Source organism: Vicugna pacos, unplaced genomic scaffold (assembly GCF_048564905.1).
Source record: "Vicugna pacos unplaced genomic scaffold, VicPac4 scaffold_19, whole genome shotgun sequence".
NCBI lineage: Eukaryota > Metazoa > Chordata > Mammalia > Artiodactyla > Camelidae > Vicugna > Vicugna pacos.
The window spans coordinates 36,918-46,142 of record NW_027328740.1 but is presented as its reverse complement, the minus strand read 5'-3'; the positions used below and the strand labels follow the sequence as shown (position 1 = coordinate 46,142).

The window sequence follows — 9,225 nt, the reverse complement described above, 5'->3', positions numbered from 1 at the left end:
GAGGGGTCAAAACCCAAATCCCTACCTAGGGGCTCCACAACCTCATAGGTGGGAATGAGATTTGTTTACAGTCCCAAGAAGAAGGGACCATTACACACCGATGCCTCTCTGAGTTGGCTCTTCTAAGACAAATGCACAAGAAGCAGTGTTCTGGAACAGAGCAGGGGTGAGGGCTAGTGTAGCTGTTTCCTCTGAGTCCACCTACAAAGCATGGACCTAATGCGGCAGGGGAGCTACCTGCCAACTACCTTGCACAAGTGTGGTCCTGGGACCAGGCATCTGGTGGGGGGTGCAGACCACCCATTTACAGATGCTGGGACACAGACCAGGGGCACGACTAGACGGCCTCTGGAACCAGCAAGTGGAGTTTTCACAGCAGGATATGGGCAGGAGTGTGACAACCACAGGAAAAAAGGAGCTCCTGCTCAATAGCCAGGGCAGATTCAGGCCACCAGAACACCAGCCACACCACCAAAAAAGGGGATAACAGGCAAAAGGCGTAGAAGGAAGACTTGGCAACCACCCATAGTTAAAAATAACCTTATGACAAAATTATTAAGAGTGTATATTCTTGGAGAAAGGCCAAGATATTGGAGTAGAAGGATGCTTGTATCTTATCCTCTCCAATAAATTCACCAAGACTGACATTCACAGACACACCCATCCACTCAGGACATCTGCTGAACTTTGATAAAACATTGCCATCTTCAAAAGACAAAATGTGCCACCAATCTGCTAGGAGAAAAGGAAAAAAGAAGGAAGAAAATGCAAAATGGCTTGGGTTGGTCCTTTGAAGAGGGAGCAGCAAAGGAGGGATAGTGCTGGTTGACTGGGTCTCCCTCTTTCCAATGGAGAGGTCAGCAGGATGGACAGGGAACCTCTGAGGCCCAGATGTGTACGGAACCACCCTTGACTGACAGAATTAAGTTAAATGGGCACAAAGTGTGACAACAACCCCCAAACCTAGAAGTGAATCAGGGATGGGAAGGGACAGGCTGCTGGATCCAGGCAGACTCTGGATGACTGTACATAGGTAACCCTGGGGGACTGCAGTGTGCTGTGGACATCTGCTTGGATTGTATACAGGTCAGAACAGCCTGGGCCTCCCATAAAATAAGAAAAAAAATAAAGCAAAGCAATATTGCTGGCTTGCCTGGGGGAAGGGGTGTTTCGTCCTTTGTTTCTGCTGACTCATGGCAACATAACTGGTGATTTCTCAGAATAAGAGAGATGAGGCTCAGCCACAGCCATCATACCTACCCAGGCAGACATGGGGTTGAAACCTGAATATGTACCTGGCAGTTCTGCAACCTCATAGGTGAGACTGAGACTTGTTTACATCCCCAGACATATAGGAAGTTTCTGTCCTGGTGCCTCTACGAACTCACACCTCTAAGACAAATGAACAAGGAGCAAAGTTCTGGCAAAGAGCAGGGACTAGGGCTGGTGTGGCCATTTGCCTCAAGCCCACCCACAGAGTGTGGAACAGATGTGGAGTGGGGAGTTGCACTGAATATGGGAGCAACCAACCCAACTATTGTGGAGGACTGCTGCACCTGGACACGGCATTGGGAAGGGGCACAACCTGCCCACCTACCATGCAGGAGTGCAGCACCAAGATGCAGCACTGGGAGGAGATGTGACATGTCTACCTACAGGCACTGGGAGCAGCACAGACCAAGAGTGTGACCAGAGGGTCTCTGGAAACAACGAGCTGAGTTCATGAAGCAAGGCAAGGGCAGGAGCTGTGACAACCACAAAACAAAGAGGAGTCCCCATTCAATAGCCAGGGTAGGCTCTGGTTAACAGGTTAATGGCCACATCATTAACCAAAGGGATAACAGACAAAAGGCACAGAAGTAAGACTTGGTAACCACACATATTTAAGAAGGACCTCTTGATAAAATTACTAAGGGCACACAATCTCCACGGGAACATACTCTTTTCTTTTTCTGTTCCATTTTCTTTTACTTTTTAAATGTTACTTCTTAAATAATTTTTATATTTCTATTTTTAATCCCTTTTAAAATTTTCTTTTAAAATACTTTTATTATTATCTTTCAATTGGTCTAATTTCATTTTTATCCTTGTTTTTTTTCTTCTGTTGTGATTATACTCTGTTGTCAAATATTTTTTCTTCCTTTAATATTTTAAAAATTCATCCCAACTCAATTGTTATCTTGTTTCAATATGTTCTTCTGTTATTGATTATACTGCTTTTAAAACTAATTTCTTTGTGCTTAGTTTTATTTCTGCATCCATTTTATATAAATAAGTAAACTCTTAAAAGACCACAGTAGATAATTGATACTCCATAAGCCATAGTGCCAGAGAGATATAAGCAAGATAAAAAAGCAGAGCAACCTGTCTCAATTAAAAGAACAAGATAAACCCCCTGAAAGAACAATCAATGAAATAGACATTGATAGTCTACTAGATGATTTCAAAAAAGGAGTGATCAAAGTACTGAAGAAACTAAAAGAGATTGTGTATAGAGACAGAGAATATGTCAAATAACGAAATTGAAACTCTAAAGAGGAGCCAGTGAAAATTGGAAAACTCATTTGCTGAGATGAGAGTTGAGGTAAAGGATGTAAAATGTAGGCTGGATAATTGAGAGGAATGAATATGTGACTTAGAAGACAGGACAACAAAACAGCTGAGAGACAACAAATAAAAACCAATGAAAGCAATATAAGGGACCTATGGAATAACATAAAGCATGCCAACCTACTCATAATGGGGGTCTCAGAAGGAGAAGAAAGAACAAAGGAGATTGAAAAGATATTTGAAGGAATCATGACTGAAAACTTCCCAAACCTAAAGAAGGAATCAGATATCCAAGTACAGGAAACACAGAGCGTCCCAAACAAGGAGGACCCAAACAGACCCACACCAAGACATATTACAATCAGGATGACCAGGGTTGAGAATGGGAAATGATTCTAAAGGCAGCAAGAGAAAAACAAAGAATGAGATACAAGGGAACCCCCATAAGACTTTCAGCTGATTTCTCTACAAAAACAGTAAAGGCCAGAAGGGAGAAGCAAGGTATATTCAAAGTCCTGAATGAAAAAATGATGCAGCCTAGGATACTTTATCCAGCAAGGGTATCCTTTAGAATAGAAGGAGAGATAAAGAACTTCACAGACAAGCAAAAACTAAAAGAAGTTAGCAACACTAAACCTATGCTAAAGGAAATATTGAAAGACCTACTCTAAATAGAAAAGAAGCAGGATGCTACAAAAAGGAGAAAACCATAATTGGAAAGGTGATTGCTACAATGAATTACAACAGAATAAACATGAAATCATAAAAGAGGGCATCTAAATCATTAAGGGTGGGAGAGGCGAGCAAGAAAATATACAGGTTTCTCTCTCTCTCTCTTTCTCTCTGTCTCTCTCTCTTTTTTGTTCTTGGTAGGATGGGTTTGAGCTTATATTACTATCTGTTTAAAACAAACAGATATAGTAATGGGTTAATATATGTACAAAGTAGGTTAACCACAAGCCAAAAAGTTACAATAGAGTCACAAAACTAAAAAGACACCAAGATAATAAAAAGGAAAATTATCAAACCACAAAAAGAAAAAGTAAGGAACAAAGAGGAAATACAAAATGAACTGCAAAACAAAGTTCAAAGTGTAATAAACACATTTCTATCAATAATTAATATAAATGTCAGTGGACAAAATGCTTTAATCAAAGGACATAGAGTGCAGAGTGGATAATAAAGCAAGTATCTACAATACGCTGTATAGAAGAGACCCACGTTAGGGAGAAGGACACACATAGATTGAAAGTGAGAGGATTGAAAAAGATATTCCACACAAATGGAAATGACCAGAAAGCAGGAATATCAACAGTGATTTCAAATAAAATAGACTTTAAAACAAAGATTATAAAGAAAGATTAAGAAGGATATTTTATAATGATTACAGGAGTCATAGATGAAGATATTTCACTCATTAACATATATGAACACAACATAGGAGCACCTAAATACATAACAGATAACAAGAAAATACTAACAGATAAAAAGGGAAAATTTGATCGGAACACAATCACAGTAGAAGACTTTAACAATCCATTAACATCACTGGACAGATATTCCATACATAAAATTAATAAGACAACATAGAAATTAAATGATACAATAGAACAATTTGTCTTGGGTAATATTTTCAGAACATTATATTTCCCTAAAATAGAACATACATTCTTCTCAAGTGCACATACCACATTTTCTAGGATAGATCATATACTTTGTCACAAAAGAAGTATTAACAATTTGAAGAAGATAGAAAATATTTGAAGCAACTTTTTCTGACCACAATACCATGAAACTAGAAATGAACTACAGAAAAATAAAGGAGAAATAAATGACAGTATGGAGGTTAAACAACATACTACTTTAAAAAAAAATGGGTGGATGATGAAATCAAAGAAGAAATAAAAAACACATTCAGACAAATGATGATGAAAACACAACCATACAGAACCTATGGGATCCAGAAAAGGCAGTGCTTAGAGGGAAGTTTATAGCGAGAGAATCAGGTCTACCTCAAAAACGAGGAACAACTGCAATAAACAATCAAACTTACCACCTAAAAGATTTAGAAAAAGAAGAGCAAAAATAACAAAAGTAAGCAGAAGGAAGGAAATAATAAAGATCAGGGAGGAAAAAAATAAAATAGAGATATAAGGAACATTTGAAAAAATCAAGCCAAGAGATGGTTTCTTGAAAGAGTAAACACAATTGACAAAATTATGTTCTATGCTGGAAATTGACACAACAATGCAAACTGACTATAACTCAATAAAATAAAAATTAAAAAAATAAATATATTAACAAAAGAAAAAAGAAAAGGTAGTTTCTACTCACCAGACTGGAGGAGGGGACTGCAACCCATGCGGGGTCACACCCCATGGGAAAGCCTGGGGTCAGGATCGGAGGAGCAGGGTGCTGTGGACATGATCTGTCACAGGGTTTCTGCAGGAGGGGAGTGTGAGGCATGTGAGCAGGCTGAGGACTGGCCATTTGAGTAAGTTCATGGGCTCTGTGGTGGAGGGGCTCCCCCAAGTTTCTGGACTTGACTCTGGGTGAGTTGGGCAGGTGGACAGTGGCTCAGTGTGAGTCCAAGTCCAGTGGAGGAGGTAGTGAGTTAGATCTAGAAGGACTCCTTCTGGGGTGGGAGGGCCCACAAGGGAGGCAGGAGGCCAAGTCCAGGTGACTGAGAACAGGGTGTGTCCTGCACAGGGCTGCAGGGCAGATGAAAGCATCCAGTCTACAGAAGGTGGAAACACGGTCCATACAAGGGCTCAGCTCAGATGTCACCTCCTCAGAGGAGCCTTCTCTGCCTGCACAGTCTACAGGAACAGCCTCCTCCAAGCACATCTCCCCAGCAGACACCTTCTCCATTTCCTGCATAGCATTCAGGACACGGGCCCCTGCTCCGTACCCAGCCATGGTTCCGCTGCCCTGAGGAAAAGCCCTCACAGGAGCCATAAAGCCCTACACGACCTGGGCCCCACCTCTCTGTCTCCTCTGGCACCACTGTCTCCACCTGGCCCTCTTCTCCTCCACTCCTGCACTCCTGACTTCCCCCAGCCTTATGTGCTCTCCAGAGCACAGGTCCCTCCTAACATGCTGTGTGTGCTCACTGTGTCTAATCCACTGCATGCCTCCCACCCAGGTCAGTAACCAGCACACAGTAGGGCTCAGTAAGTAGAGTATGAATGACTCTTACCATGACTGCTGGGAAGGCTTTTGTCTGTGGCCTACAGTGATCACACACCCGTCACACAATCTCTGAGGTCCTACTGTGTTGGGTGGGTTCCAGATACCGGGCACAGCAGGTAGTGAAGCAGTCAGGTCTCCATCCACATGCAGCAGACAGCCTGGTGGGGGACACAGAGAAAATTAAGTAAAATATATACAATGTCCGGAGGTGATATGTTCCATGGAGAAAAATAAGGTCAGGGAGGACATTTGAGCAGATTCCTGGAGGTGTTTAAGAAGCAGGGGGAGAGAGAGCCTGGCTGAAAGAGCAGCCATCCCAAAGGCCCTAAGGGCAAAGTGGGATGTATGTGGAGGGTCTTAGTTATCCGTGTGAGTTCTTAGTCCTGCCTTGAGTATGTATGTTGCTTTCATTTGTAAACCTTGATTTCACCTTTATAGCAAATTAACCTGCATCATCAGTCTGCATAATTTAGTCAACTCTGTTTCAGGTGTTGTGGGCACAATGGCAGGCTAATTACTTGGGTTGGTAAAGAATTACCAGCGTCTGAGAAGGGTTTAGGAAAGTTCAATAGGGACACTGCTATAGGCAACATCAGGCCACACAGGCAAGAGGTGCCTACACGAGAGCCAATGTTGAGTGTGTGGGGTCTGTTATTGGGGGGGTGCTGTGCACACAAGGAGGAGGGGGCTGCATGATCAATTCATGCACAGGTACCTTGTTGGTTGTGAGATCTGTCAGGGGCTTCTCTGAACAAAAGGCTTTACCACTTTAATAAGGGAAGGATGTGAGTTCTCTCTTCCTGGGGCAATGAGGTTTCATAGGGTAAACACACAGCAAGAGAAGATGTTTTATAGCTTGTGGAAATGCAGGTGTGCAAAGGGTCCTGCAGTGGGGAGTGGGAGGTAAGGGGCCACTGGGCTCTAGGCACACAGAGAGCCCATGGGTGAGGGTGTATGACTCTGAAGAGTGCCTGCTGGCTTCACACCAGGGACTTTATGTGGAAAGAGGAGAATCTAGGTTATCGGCACGTGTCTACTCAGTGACCTCCCTAAGCCTAACTCTGTCAGGCACCAGGTGGCTATGAAATGAACATGAAGGTCCCCACCCTGAGGACCCCAATGAATGAACATCTTGATATCCTCAAGCCCCTTCCCCTGCACCACCGCCCCACCACATCTGGGTCTCAGGCTTTGACCCTGACATCAGTGGCATCTTCGTTCCCTACATCCAGCACCTCTGGACATCTCTGTGATGAGCTGTTCCATGTCAGCAAGCCCCAAACTGAGCTCTGCCTTTACCCCATGTTTGCTTCCTTCCTGTGAAGCCCCTCGTGAAGGAGCCACCACTAGCAGGATCCTACAGCTCTGAGGCTCTGCCTTCCCCACCCCTCCGATGTCTCCCAGCCCATGATCCCCTATGGAGGTCCCTATTATCCTCTCCCTCCCACTTCATTCTTGGGATGCACACCAAATCCCTCTTCACAATCTCCCACAAGACAGGTCCAGGTCCACTTGGGGACACTGAGGTGACACAGGCGGATGTTGCTGGGAATGAAGAGCAGGATACTTTAGCAGAGGAGAGGAAAGGGCTCTAAATCCACCAGAACACACGCTAAAGTGGTGGCAAGACACCCATAAAGGGTGAGGCAGGCATCACACTGCAGCCCCGCCCTCTGCTCCCCCAGGGTGCCCTGTGTTTCCTGCTTTGGCCTAGGGGACTCCCCCCTCACTCTCTGTTAGAGGGGTGCCCATCCATTCATTCACACCCTCATTAACCATGTACATGGGTCTTGCTCAATGCTAGGCCTCAGCTAGATGACAGCTCATCCTTGGGGACACAGCTCAGATCTTACCTCCTCCATGAAGCATTTCTGGATTCCCACCCCCCCTGAAGCTCCTCTGGCCTCAATTGAGACCACTAGGGCTGTGACCACACTCTGATTACATCCCAAGTCTGTGATCTCTGTGAAAGCCCTGGGCCCAATGTAGAAAGAGACTCAGAAAAATGGGGCCAAAACGGGCTAAGAAAAATGTTACTAGTTCTCTATTACAGAGAAGGGCACTGAGCAGAGAGAGGGCAGTGTCCAACCAAAGCCACAGAGGAGGGTCTCAGTGAGCCCTCCCATGGCCCTGTTACTAGTTCTCTGTTACAGATGAGGACACTGAGCCACAGAGAGGGAGCAGAGCCCTGCTATAGCCTTGGCCCCACGACCTGTGTCCTTTATGACTAGCTCCATGCTGCCAGCAGGGGTGTGGGCCTGGAATGGACGTTGAAAGCAGCCTGACCCCCAGGCCCCCTTCATACACAAAGTCAGTCTCAGGAACACCCCTCAAGACCTACCCTATACCCCTGGGATTCGGACCTGATTGCTGTTCCTGGAAGCTGTCTGGGCTTCCCTGTGAATTGCCCCAGGAGGTGCTTGGGACAGCCACAGGGCCCCTGAGGCTTCCTGTCCCCAGCTGAGCAGCTCTGGTCCCCTTGACTGTCCCTGGCCCAGGCCTGATTACACAACGTTTTGGCCGGGTAGCCAGCTGTGGAGATGAGGAAATGGGGGCAACATGCAGATACACGCAGAGGTTCAGGTATTCACTCAACAATCACTGATTCAGGCTTTGCAGTGTGGCTGGCCTGGGCCCAGGCCTGGGTGTCCAGTAGTGAATACAGTCAACCCCTTGAGCCTTCTGGGAAAGCAGTCCTCAGAGAAACGGGCCCTCAGTGCAACCACCCTGCTCCCCATGAACAATCACACTGAGATGAGGCTGCGGCCATGGGTCCCAGTGGAGGATGAAGGGAGGAGGAAAACCCAGAATGGGCACTTACCATGAGCCTGGACACTGGAACCAGATGACCTGGGCTCTGTAATCTGGGGTGGTCACCTCAGCTGTTCTCTCTGCGCCTCAGTTACTTCTGCAGAAATGGGTGATAATGCCTGTCCCTGCCCCACAGATTTTCATGAGGAGTCAGTAAGCTTCTCTAAGGTGTGTAGGACAGTGCCTGGCTATGGGTCAGGATCCTGCTCACCTCACAAGAGTCTGTCCCACTTTAAAGATGATAAAGTCAAATCTAAGGGGGTTATGAGACCAGCCTGGGCTAGCCCCCTTCTCATGGTCTGCTGTCCATGTCTCCTGCTTTTACATCATACCTCTGCCCCCATATCCACCCAGCAAAGTAGGTGCTGAGAATCTGAGCAAATCAGAGTATGAATGGAGGCACACCCTCTCCCCATCTTGGGCACCTGGTGTGGTGGGCAGGTTGGGGATATCGGGCTCCTCCAGACTGTCCAGGAGGCCCAGCATGTCGGTCACCTCATTTCCACTCAACACGGAGTAGGTGTGTGGCCAAGGGCCAGAGGGCGCTGGAGTAACCCAGGGTGGGTGGATGCTAGGTAGGTGTGGGAGGCACAGAGTGGCCCCTGGAAGACAGTGCCCAGGCAGCCAAGGTGCAATGAATGAGGGTCCCCAAAAGGGGCAGAGGACAGAGTC

The 9,225-nt window shown here is 45.9% G+C and overlaps 1 long non-coding RNA gene across 1 annotated transcript in view; it reads right to left on the bottom strand.

The window, feature by feature from the left end:
- Nucleotides 1–8,838, bottom strand: part of LOC140693198 (uncharacterized) — a 48,834-nt gene extending 39,996 nt beyond the window's left edge. Inside the window, exons 1-3 of the long non-coding RNA XR_012068913.1 lie at nt 8,564–8,838; nt 5,750–5,900; nt 4,885–4,992 (exon numbers count right to left, since the gene is read on the bottom strand). This is a non-coding gene — a long non-coding RNA (uncharacterized lncRNA). The remainder of the gene's footprint in view (nt 1–4,884; nt 4,993–5,749; nt 5,901–8,563) is intronic.
- Nucleotides 8,839–9,225: the final 387 nt, after the last annotated feature.